The 13460-nt window shown below is 40.2% G+C and overlaps 2 long non-coding RNA genes across 2 annotated transcripts; both read left to right on the top strand.

Annotated features, from left to right (window-relative positions):
* The first annotated feature begins 699 nt into the window (after window positions 1-699).
* On the top strand, window positions 700-4725 carry LOC138947126 (uncharacterized). Its single transcript, XR_011449556.1, has 3 exons — window positions 700-815; window positions 2239-2361; window positions 4621-4725. It is a non-coding gene; the product is annotated as an uncharacterized lncRNA (long non-coding RNA).
* A 5862-nt stretch (window positions 4726-10587) lies between these two features.
* Window positions 10588-13095, top strand: LOC138947124 (uncharacterized). The gene is made up of 3 exons (XR_011449554.1): window positions 10588-10710; window positions 11875-11981; window positions 12565-13095. It is a non-coding gene; the product is annotated as an uncharacterized lncRNA (long non-coding RNA).
* Window positions 13096-13460: the final 365 nt, after the last annotated feature.

Here is a 13460-nt window from a genome sequence, read left to right as displayed (position 1 = left end):
TTGCTTATCATTAATATTGCACGTTGACTATCACATAGCAAGGGGCCCTATTGCCTTTCACGCCTGGTGGCGTGTAGGGCAGCGACAAAGACATAGCAAGGGGATATAAGCTTAAATCTTCCGTTTGAAATTAAGCCGCTCGCCAACTGTGCCAACATCGGTTTGAAAGCTTTTTGCTCTTTGGTATTATTTATTATTATTGTTACACGTGTACAGACATTAGAGGGGCCAAGCACTAGCGAGGGGTGTGTCGGAAACATGTGCTTCGGTGTGCGCGCGTGTTTGTGTATGTATGTAAGTAAGTAAGTATGTATGTATGTATGTATGTATGTATGTATGTATGTATGTATGTATGTATGTATGTATGTATGTATGTATGTATGTATGTATGTATGTATGTATGTCTGTATATATGTATGTATGTGTGTATGTATGTGTGTATGTGTGTGTGTGTGTGTGTGTGTGTGTGTGTGTGTATGTGTGTACGCGCACGTGCCTGCGTGTCTAGAAAGCTACAACAGTTAAAATCAGTGGGTTTTTTTCATCTTCTAACATTATTCAGCACATAACTCGACCATGTGATCTGCGAGTTTTGTTAATTTTTTACCAAACTCTGTCACTTATATTGATCGACTTGTTCTTAATCTAACCTTAGATTCGAGACGTCAACAAGTTTGGAGTGACGAATGCCACGAAGCTGTGTGGAACATCAGTTCCCCAGCCCGTGCGATCATCGGGAAGGAAGCTCCTGGCGTATTTCGTCTCTGACTATGGACTCCCACACAAAGGCTTTCAAGCTCAATTTCAACAAATTGGTAATGTGGATATATACGGAGGGTCAAATGTTCACCGAAAACCTATTTTGATATTGGCCATTGTTTGACTGAATGTTGTCGTAAGGGTCTGGGTTAGAGTTAACCCTAACCCTAACCCTAGATTTCCATGGCTTTGCTGTCCCACACAAATGCGTTCAAGCTCTAATCAACACATTGGTAATGTGGATAGATGCGGAGGGCCAAATATGCACTGACAATCTATTTTGATATTGGCCATTGTTTGACTCGATATTGTCGTAAGGGTCTGTATAGATTTAAAATCTATGGTGTCCCATACAAAGGCTTTCAAGCTCAATTTCAACAAATTAGAAATGTGAATACGGTGGGTCGAATATGCACTGACAATCTATCGGCAATGGTTAGATTATGACGTCCCACACAAAGGCTTTCAAGCTCAGTTTCAGCAAATAGGTAATGTGGATATATACGTAGAGGGTCAAATATGCTTTGACAATAATTATATTAAGCTATTGGCCAAGGTTTGACTCCACGTTGTCGTAAGGGTATGAAAGTAGCTTATCGGCGTGTTTGACAATTCTACTTCTGAAAGTAGCTTATTGGCGTGTTTGACAATTCTACTTCTGAAAGTTGCTTATCAAGTGTTTGAGAATTCTACTTCTGAAAGTAGCTTATCGGCGTGTTTGAGAATTCTACTTCTGAAAGTAGCTTTTCAGCGTGTTTGAGAATTCTACTTCTAAAACTAGCATATAAGCGTGTTTGAGAATTCTACTTCTGAATGTTGCTTATCAGCGTGTTTGAGAATTCTACTTCTAAAAGTAGCTTATCAGCGTGTTTGACAATTCTACTTCTGAAAGTAGCTTATCGGCGTGTTTGAGAATTCTACTTCTGAAAGTAGCTTATCGGCGTGTTTGAGAATTCTACTTCTGAAAGTAGCTTATCAGCGTGTTTGAGAATTCTACTTCTAAAAGTAGCTTATCAGCGTGTTTGACAATTCTACTTCTGAAAGTAGCTTATCGGCGTGTTTGAGAATTCTACTTCTGAAAGTAGCTTATCGGCGTGTTTGAGAATTCTACTTCTGAAAGTAGCTTATCGGCGTGTTTGAGAATTCTACTTCTAAAAGTAGCTTATCAGCGTGTTTGAGAATTCTACTTCTGAAAGTAGCGTATCGGCGTGTTTGAGAATTCTACTTCTGAAAGTAGCTTATCAGCGTGTTTGAGAATTCTACTTCTGAAAGTAGCTTATCGGCGTGTTTTATAATTCTACTTCTGAAAGTAGCGTATCGGCGTGTTTGAGAATTCTACTTCTGAAAGTAGCTTATCGGCGTGTTTGAGAATTCTACTTCTGAAAGTAGCTTATCGGCGTGTTTTAGAATTCTACTTCTGAAAGTAGCTTATCGGCGTGTTTGAGAATTCTACTTCTGATGAGACTACTATTCTCGCAGATCAAGATGAGTGTGCTGACGATGTGGACAACTGTCAGCAGGTCTGCAACAACACTGATGGGGCGTTCTTCTGTTCCTGTCGTACTGGTTATACTCTCAATGCAGATACAATTTCATGCACCGGTAAGCGCCCTTTCTTTCTTTGTTTCTTTGTTTCTTTGATTCTTTCTTTTCGTCTTTTTATATTTAGTCAAGTTTTGACTAAATATTTTAACGTAGAGGGGGGAATCGAGACGAGGGTTGTGGTGTATGTGTGTGTGTGTGTGTGTGTGTGTGTGTGTGTCTGTCTGTCTGTCTGTCTGTCTGTCTGTCTGTCTGTCTGTCTGTCTGTGTGTGTAGAGCGATTCAGACTAAACTACTGGACCGATCTTTATGAAATTTTACATGAGAGTTCCTGGGTAGGATATCCCCGGACGTTTTTTTCAATTTTTCGATAAATACCTTTGATGACGTCATATCCGGCTTTTTGTAAAAGTTCAGGCGGCACTGTCACACCCTCATTTTTCAATCAAATAGATTAAAATTTTGGCAAAGCAATCTTCGACGAAGCCCGGGGTTTGGTATGGCATTTCAGCTTGGTGGCTTAAAAACTAATGAGTGAGTTTGGTCATTAAAAATCGGAAACTTGTAATAAATTTTTTTTTATTAAACGATCCAAAAACAATTTCATCTTATTGTTCGTCATTTTCTGATTCCAAAAACATATACATATGTTATATTTGGATTAAAAACAAGCTCTGAAAATTAAAAATATAAAAATGATGATCAAAATTAAATTTCCGAAATCGTTTTAAAAACTATTTCATCTTATTCCTTGTCGGTTCCTGATTCCAAAAACATATAGATATGATATGTTTGGATTAAAAACACGCTCAGAAAGTTAAAACGAAGAGAGGTACAGTAAAGCGTGCTATGAAGCACAGCGCAATCGCTACCGCGCCAAACAGGCTCGTCACTTTCACTGCCTTTTGCACTAGCGGCGGACTACGTTCAGTTTCATTCTGTGAGTTCCACAGCTTGACTAAATGTAGCAATTTCGCCTTACGCGACTTGTTTACATTTGGTCAAGTTTTGACGAAATGTTTTAAACATAGAGGGGGAATCGAGACGAGGGTCGTGGTGTATGTGTGTGTGTGTATGTGTGTGTGTGTGTGTGTATGTGTGTGTGTGTGTGTGTGTGTATGTGTGTGTGTGTGTGTGTGTGTGTGTCTGTCTGTCTGTATGTCTGTGCGTGTGTATGTGTAGAGCGATTCAGACAAAACTACTGGACCGATCTTTATGAAATTTGACATGAGAGTTCCTGGGAATGTTATCCCCGGACATTTTTTTTAATTTGTTTTATAAATACCTTTGATGACGTCATATCCGGCTTTTTGTAAAAGTTGAGGCGGCACTGTCACACCCTCATTTTTCAATCAAATTGATTGAAATTTTGGCAAAGCAATCTTCGACGAACTCCAGACTTTGGTATTGCATTTCAGCTTGGTGGCTTAACAACTAATTAATGAGTTTGGTCAATAAAAATCGGAAACTTGTAATTGAAAAAAAAATCATACGATCCAAAAACAATTGCATCTTATTTTTCGTCATTTTCTGATTCTACAAACATAATACATATGTTATATTTGGATTAAAAACAAGCTCTGAAAATTAAAAATAAGAAAATATGATTAAAATTAATTTTCCGAAATCGATTAAAAAAAATTTCATCTTATTCCTTGTCGGTCCCTGATTCCAAAAACATATAGATATGATATGTTTGGATTAAAAACAAACTCAGTACACTATAAAAAGAATAGAGATACAGAAAGGCGTGTTATCCTACTCAGCGCGACCATTACCGCACTAGTCTGGCTTGTCGATTTCACTGCCTTTGCCACGAGCGGTGGTCTGACGAAACTACGAGTATGTGGTCTTGGTGAAAAAAAAGCAGTGCGTTCAGGTTCATTCTGTGAGTTCGACAACTTGACTGAATGTTGTTATTTCGCCTTACGCGACTTGTTTCTTTATTTCTTCGTCCCTTTCTTTCTTTCTTTCCTTATTTTTTTCTGTCTCTCTGTTTCTGTCTGTATCTCTCTCTTTCTCTGTCTGTCTGCGTGTCTGTCTGTCTGTCTGTCTGTCTGTCTCTCTCTCTCTTTGGCTCCCTGTCTCTCTGTCTCTCTCTCTCACTCTCTCTCTCTAGCTCACTCTCTCTCTCTCTGTCCTTATTTGTCTGTCTCTCGTTGTGTGTGTGCGCGCGCGCGCGCGCGCGCGCGCGTGTGTGTGTGTGTGTGTGTGTGTGTGTGTTCGTGCGTGTGTGCGTGCGTGCGTGTGTGTGTGTGTGTTTGTGTGTAACATTTCTTAACCTTATTATCCTTACATTTGGGCATTTTTGATTTTCAGACATCAATGAGTGCGCAACAGATAAGGGTGGTTGCAGCGTCAACTGTGAAAACACACCGGGATCGCGACGCTGTTCGTGCAACTCTGGATATAAGATCCGTTCTGATGGTATTTCGTGTGAAGGTAATGATAATGATAACATCATTACGAACATAAGAATGTGATTTAAACACTTTCTCACATCGCCATATTCGTCAGTAAGAAGGAGTTCAGAGTGCGTTACAAATATCACTTGCAGGTTGTATTAGTTTATTGTTGTGTGTCCCGATAACCTTGGGGGTCATACGATACTGTTTTAGCATTGATCGTATTCTGTTTTGCTCTCGCGGACTACTCTAAATGCAATTGTCTTACATGGATAGGTTAAAGTTACGTTGTAAAAGCAGCTTTAGCTACAACAAAGATCTCTAAAATGTTTTGAAAAACATAGTTTTAAACACAGCACTTACAAGGGGTATGTATGTGTGTTTGTGTGTGTGTGTGTGTGTGTGTGTGTGCGCTCGTTTGCATGTGTATATGTCTGTGGTTGTGTGTGTGTGTGTGTGTGTGTGTGTGTGTGTGTGTGTGTGTGTGTGCGCGCGCTCGTTTGCATGTGTACATGTGTGTGTGTGTGTGTGTGTGTGTGTGTGTGCGCTCGTTTGCATGTGTATATGTGTGTGGTTATGTGTGTGTGTGTGTGGTTGTGTGTGTATGTGTTTGCATGTGCGTGTTTGTGATTTTTACTGCAGGAATATATGCGAGAAATTAAAAACTATTATTTTCATGTTTATTACTTTTGTGTTGTGTTCATCTAGACGTGAACGAGTGTGAGGGGAGTAATGGTTGTGACCAGATCTGCACCAACACTGTCGGTTCTTTCGTTTGTTCATGTCGTGACGGATACACACTCAGCACAGCGGACACATCTTCCTGCCGTGGTATACATGATAATATAATGTGATATAGTATGTATGATATGATATGATATGATATGATATGATATGATATGATATGATATGATATGATATGATAAGATAATGTGATATAGTATAGGTCCAATTCATTCTTCTTACTCGGCGTGACGTTATCAAATGGATCGGCTAGCTTTAGCCCTAAGGGGCACAACTCCGCTCATACTCTCTTCGCGTCGCCATATTGGATGCCGTCTTTGTTAGTTTTCTTCATTGCACTCTTGTTCTTTTTGCGTATTTCACTGTGTATGCAGACAGGGAAAGGCGCGAGCGCCGTAACCAACAGCGAAAACGGCCACACGACCACTCAGCGAACCGAAACAGAATCCCTAAGCTGCCTAAACGACAATAGTCAATCTATTGTCCCGAACCTACAACCCGGTCTGCCCTCGGGCGGACCACCCTCATCTTCCAAAAAGGGATGAATTGTCTCGTTGCTAAACCAAACAAACAACTATTACACCCTCCCTCCAATGAACCTGTACGCATAGTACACATACGGGGAATATAACCCGTTAATATACGACCACAGTACATTTAGTACAATACATCCTAGTACACACCATGGAGGAAAAATCCCACCATAAATCATACATAAATGATTATCTTTATTGTTTTTCTTCTTGTGAATAAACACAAGAAAGAAATGGGCTGAACAAACAAATACACGAATCACCGAGCCTTATATAAGCCTCAGTCACTGTGAGGACATTTGGGTAATAAACCACCAGTACGTGCAAGTACATCCTAAAAAGGGAAATGAATAATAGTCATCTATAAATGATTATTCTCAATTGAGAATCAAAATAATGAGGATATGGGTTTGAATAGTTGTCCCCTGACGAGGCTACCTTTCAGTTTCCCCAGAACACCTCTCTAAAACCACAAAGAAGCTATCCTAGCAATTTGAAACTGTAAATATTGCCGAAAAGTACGACAATTGGGAGAGGTACTTAGGGATCTCTGGGCTGCCTACTGCATTTGCCGGGTTTGGCAGACCCTTGATTTTTACCCCCTATGCCACACAACGTGTCATTTTCACTTTTGTCGAGTCGCCACCCAACGCTCAAGCACTGTCAGAGATCGTGCAAGGCATCCAACATGGCGGCGGATGACCAATTCCAGAGAGTTACGACCCGTGATTCTCATACCGCGCGCGCCGAGTAGAAATGCTGTTGATAACTTGAGTTTCTGCAATGGGCCTATAGTATAATATAATATAATACGATACGACACGATACGATACGATACGATACGATACGATACGGATACGGATACGATACGATACGATACAATACAATACAATACAATACATTATAATATTATATCAATATAACGATACGATACGATAATGATATAATAGTATAAATGCAATGTAATGGCATGTAATATAATGCAAAGCAATGCAATGTAATTTAATGTAGGGCCAACAAAAAAAACCGTCTGTTTACGGTAACATAGGCAACAAAAATAGGGTCGGTAGGTCGGGATTTTTTTTCTTTTTATTTTCCCCAAAAACATATTTTTATGTTATTTTGCCAAAAAACAAACATTTTTTTTCTCCCAAATGCCCCAAAAAAAAGTCTAGGGTCGCGCGAAAAAATAGGGTCAGTCGGGATACTGTAAACAGACTATTTTTTTTGGGGGGGGGCCCTAATGTAATGCTATGTAATGTCATGTGACCTGAAGTGAACTGACATTTTGTGAAGTGTTGTGATGTAATGGGTAAAATCGTATATAATTTGATATCACACATATTATGAAGAGTTTCCATGAGCATGGTATGAAGATTGTTTTCCTTCTTGTGACAACCATCTGTGTCTGTGGGTGATGTATTGCTGGTGCTGCTATTGTTATCTTGTTATATGTTTGTGTGTGTCTGTGTCTATGTGTGTGTGTGTGTGTGTGTGTGTGTGTGTGTGTGTGTGTGTGTGTGTGTGTGACTTGAGGCGAGGAAGCTCAGAGTGTATACTGCTAGTTTTAGTGAATGTATCTTTAAATTTATGCTGTCCAGTGTTGTTTTTAAATTAATGTTGTTGATCTGTTTGTATAAATGATGCGTGTGTTGGTGTATATGGCTGGATTGAAATGTTTCCTAACAGCAATGTCATCACAAATTCCCAACCTTGGGCAATTAAAGATTCTGTATTCTGTATTCTGTATTATAACCTATTTATACCCTATTATAGAATACCAACAACAGATACACTTTTATTCTCCCTGTGATGTGCAGACATACACGAATGTGATGCTGACAACGGCGGGTGTGATCACATTTGTACAAACACACCAGGGTCCTTCCGCTGTTCCTGCCGGGGTGGCTATACCCTCAAGAGCACAGATAACTCGACTTGTGCTGGTAAGTCCGTCTCTGTCAGATATGGACAGAAAAAACCCTGTTATTTCCTGTCTTGTTTAGTTTGTGTGTTTAATGTTTTGTTAAATGTTTGTTTTGTTTTTGTTCTGTCCAGTTTTTGTTCTATCGTTTCTCTCAAATAAACCAAACCGAATAGTATAAAGTAAAATGCATTGAGTTTTATTTGCAATTTAGCCTTCGTTTAGGAAGTTGGATGATTTACATGGAGGATAACTGCTCTAATACACATACAAGAAACAATGTCCACTTGCTGAGAATGCAAACAGTCTAGAAACTATACAATATTCTAATATTTGAGGTATCTGGTTTACTTAACTTCTACATTTCAACATGAAGCTTTTTTGCAAGAACAACTCCATTATCATCCTACAGCCTAGCTGGATCATGTGCGGAATTGTTTTTTGTGTCTGATTTTTGAATACAATTCGTAACAGACACCACGTTTCTGAGGGAATTAATACTAAGATTGAAAAACAAATCCAGTTTGCATTACATTGTTTTTGATTGTTTTTTGATTGACATTGTTTTTGATTGTTTTTTGTTTGTTTGTATTTGTTTTGTACTTGGCTAAGTGGAAGAATGTTTTTTATTCCGTATCTTAATGCCTGGACATGTATTTGCCGATGCACAAGATTGTTTACACTGGGAGGGAGTATATTCAAACTGGGCACGTACTGATGACAAATTTATGGCATATTACTACTGTCTCTCACTCACCAGCCGGCCACCCCGGCCACCCCGGCCACCCCGGCCTTGATACTGTGGTCTTGAAAGGGCTTTACATTAAGGTCAATTTACAGACGGTATGAACATCAAATCTAAGGAAGCAAGATCTTAGAAGATAGGCAGTCCGAATCTAGAGTCGCAAGGACACTATAGACACACACACACACACACACACACACACACACACACACACACACACACACACACACACACACACACACACACACACACATAGAGACGCGCATAAGCACGCACGCACGCACGTACGTACGCACGCACGCACGCACGCACGCACGCACGCACGCACGCAAAAAAACACAATCGTCTTCTTCTTCAGCGTTCGATGATGGTTGTGTAAATATTCTTTGGCCCGTGATTTTGAATTGGGCTGTCAGTTTGCATTCCTTGAGTCTCCCCTACAGCTTGGTGGCAAGCGTTGTCCCCGTGGGCCAGACTTAATTTTTCATCTCACTGCAACCACATTTTCAAGAACATACATTCTGACAGTATGCGTTTAAAACGCGTACGAACCTTTTACACTGTGTGCAGAAAGAACCTGTTTATTTGTCGTACGTGTTTAAGTCGAGGGATGTTCTTAGGCCAAAAAAAAAATAGGTCTGTTTACGGTAACATAGACCCAAAAAATAGGGTCGGTAGGTCGGCATTTTTTTTTTTTTTTTTTTTTTTTTTTTTTTTCCAAAAAAACCATATTTTTACGTTATTTTGCCAAAAAAACAAGATTTTTTTTTTTTTTTTTCCCAAATGCAAAAAAAAAAGTCTAGGGTCGCGCGAAAAAACTAGGGTCGGTCGGGTTACCGTAAACAGACCTATTTTTTTTTTTTGGCCTTATCTCATGTAAAAGCCCGGTCAGACCTGAGACGATGAGCTTATTTTTTTGACAGTTTAAAAATCTGGCACGGCATCCACGGCAATCACGGCCTGTCACGTTTGCCCATTCCGTCCCCCCACTTTGTCTCACGTGCATCCCGTTTTGTCCACGGTGGGCTGAAACGGGGCTGCCGTGGTCGGCGGGAACATAGTGTAAACGTACCTACGTTTACACTATCTTCCCGGAAGCCACTTCTCACGGTACGTACGGCGCCTTTGTAAGCGACAAAGTGTTAAATTCGGATCTTAGACAGGGATGGCCAAATCATACGCTCGATCACCAGGCAATCTGCCGGGCTAGACAATCCCTGTCAAATGCAACACTTTAGGTTGTAATGTCGAGTTTCAAGACTATATAAACACTGCAGATGCAATTACTGTGGCTTGATCCGGGTCAGCGAAATTTCTGGCTAGCTGATACATTTATTGAAGGTACTCGCCCGGCTGGTGAGTTAGCCTACAATTTGAAGATTTGGCAATCCCTGTTAGAGGATCGATATATTAAAGTCATTTCCTCAAGACTTCTGTTGAACACTTTCATAATGACATCCTGAAGAAGGCAGTTTGCCGAAATATTGAACAAGAAAAATCTAACCTTTTTACTGATGTGTCTACTTTTGTTTAAAGGCATACTAACGCACTCCCGTGTTTACAAAGTGTAGTTTGCCCACAATCGATGTCAAACGCACCATAAGACCATATAATGACGATATGTCACCATGCGCGGACCATAATACATGCATTACAGCTTGTTCTAGCCTCTGAAAAAGTGAGGATGTCAACAAAGCCGCGGTGTTAGCTCCCTTGTATCAACGTTACATGTGTTGCCAAATCTATAAATAGGACCATCTAGATCAAAATAAAAATTCAAATATCTCAACATTGAAGGGGTCCTAGACCACAATATTTTGCAGGGAACTTAATTTAGTATGTCTCCAGCTGTTGGTAAAGCAATTAGCGTGTATATTCATCGAGTACATATGGCTTTAAAATACTTCTGTTGTGTGTGACAGACCCCTCTCAGGCGTGGCTGCTGATTGGTCTTTCCACCGGTATTCCTGTGGGTGTCATTCTCGTGGGAGTTGTGACTGCTCTCATCATTGTCAAATTGAAGAACGCCAAGAAACCAGATGCTGGTGTTGACGACAGGTAGGGATATATGTGTGGGGGGTGGTGTGTGTGTGTATGTGTGGTTGGGGTGGTGTGTGTGTGTGTGTGTGAGGGGTGGTGGTGGTGTGTGAGTGTGTGTGTAAGTGTGGGGTGGTGTGTGTGTGGGGGGGAGGGGGTGTGTGTATGTTTGTGTGTGTGTGTGGGGTTGTGGTGTGTGTGTGGGGTTGTGGTGTGTGTATGTGTGTGTGTGTGTGTGAGTGTGTGGTGTTTGTGTGTGTGTGTGTGTGGGTGGGGTGGTCGTGGTGTGTGTGTGTGTGTGTGTGTGTGTGTGTGTGTGTGTGTGTGTGTGTGTGTGGTGTGTGTGTGTGTGTGTGTTTATGCGTGTATCTGTGCGTATCTGCCCCGTCGCGATATAACCCTTCGTGGTTGAAAACGACGTTAAACACCAAATAAAGAAAAGAAAAAGTGTGTATCTGTGTGTATGTGAATATATTCGTCTATCTGTCTGTCTGTCTGAAGTTTCCCCCCCCCCCCATTCCTATATCTGCATATATTGTGATTTGATCATTCTGAATGCATGTTCTATAAGATACACCAAACCTCACTTCCAAACTGTGATACAATCAACGTGAAAAAAGGATCTGTGTCCCAAAATCTGTTGCATAAAATCTTTTATAATTGTGTCCTTCACCAATCAAATCAGCATCATCAATTTTGTTTTCATAACATTCGAATAAATAGGCTTCTGTTTGCTCTTACCAAACATAAGCGTGCCCTTCATGTCTTTAGATTCCCCAGCGACTCGGTTCGAAAAGTTGTGGGCAGTAATAGGTGAAAAGTGTTTTTCATCTAGATGGTCAATTCATTACTAATAGCAGTATTTCTTCTTGAAACGAAAACGCGTTCGTAGCGTTTACAGGAATTATACCTTTCCAGATTTGGCGACAATCATCAAATGTAAAAAAAAAAAAAAAAAGCTTGTTTTTGTTTTATTTTCTTTAACCTCTCATGAGAGGCCCAGAATAGAGAAGACAAAAATGAAGGAGAAAAAATCCATAACAAACTCTCTTTTAGCTCAGCACCAAGCTTGGTATGTCTGATAGCCAACTGCGTGGGTGTGTCTTTTTCGGAAGAAATCAAAATATAAGACTAGGTGCTTTGTTATAAAATAAAGTAGCTCTTCTTTTCTGATGGCGACGACAGGGCTGCTAAACAAAGGCAGGAGCCTGAAGAAAGGCGGAACTACTTCAAGCCTTACGTGTACCAGCCTTCGCCAGATATGAGGCCCACCTTTTATTCTGGTCAAAATGGTATGTACACACACACACACACACACACACACACACACACACACACACACACACAGACACACACACACACACTCACACACACACCGACCTACGCACGCACGCACATACACGTACCCAACCACCCACGCATCCACTGACCGACTCACTCACCCACTGACACAGACACACTGACACAGACACACTTACACACACACACACACACACACACACACACACACACACACACACACACACACACACGAACACATGCACACACAAACACACACACACACACACACACAAACACACACACACACACTCACACACACAAACACCCACACACGAACACACACACACAAACACCCACACACAAACACACACACACACACATACACACACACACACACACACACACACACACACACACATGTTATGAGTTTACACATTTACAAGTGCAGTTCTCACATTAAAGGATATTTAAGTAAAGATTGACCCGAAAAACAATGAGTGCAAATACATTTGACAATGATGTTGAACCTCAGTATGATATGTACAGTTACATTCTTTCGCAATAAAAATTTTTTTTTTATCTGTCCTTTTGCAGGGAACGTGATATATCAGTAATCTGGAAGCTTCTTGGGCTGGAGGGGCCAAATAACACGACGAAGGAGTCCTACAAATTCAACACTCAGAGTGAACGATGTATTGATGTTCAGAGTAAAAGTACAGGACATTTCAAAGTTTCAACAGTCGAAATCAACGCTATTTCAAATATCGAAAACCAGGACATTTAAAAGCTTGACATCCGGGTACAAGAGTCTTTAAAGTTAAACCGTAATAATGGTCCAATGGTAGAAAGCAATGGAACTTCAAAGTTGGTAACAGTTGAAGTCCAGATCACTTTAAAGTTTAACAATTAGAGTCCAAAACACACTAAATTAAAAGTCGAGGTCTAGAACATTGAAATATTAGGAAGTATGATCCAATCAAAATGATCAAACTGCTTTTATTAATGTCTCAGGTCACTGATCATAATTATGCAGTGATATATCATTTCAATGGCCACACACACTCAGCTGGTGACCATTCAGAAAGAACGTCATTAGGTTGCAACGTTATAAAATGATGTGATTTGGGGTTGGTTTAAACATAAGTTTATTTTAACAAAGGTTACAATCATGACATGTATACAAAGTTCACAGAAACAGCAACAAGCTAGAAGCTTATAGTGGTGTTCCTGCATGACAGTACAACATAAGGCGGTAACGGCTGAAAAATTTGTCTCAATAAACCAAATCTATTAATAACGTAATGAACGTTGCATAATGATGATAAAGAAAGACAGTAAAGGAAGGAAGGAGGGGGAGGTGAATTATGTGATTGGGGAGGGTACAGTTTAAATGAAAAGCAAGTAAACATGAAAAGAAAATTGAATGAAAATTGTACATCAAAACAAAAATCAGTTTTAGAATACATATATAATATTGATGGTGTTAGCGA

This window comes from Littorina saxatilis, linkage group LG14, assembly GCF_037325665.1.
Source record: "Littorina saxatilis isolate snail1 linkage group LG14, US_GU_Lsax_2.0, whole genome shotgun sequence".
Lineage (NCBI taxonomy): Eukaryota > Metazoa > Mollusca > Gastropoda > Littorinimorpha > Littorinidae > Littorina > Littorina saxatilis.
The sequence above is the reverse complement of the archived record's forward strand: the minus strand, read 5'-3'. Positions and strand labels throughout refer to the sequence as shown.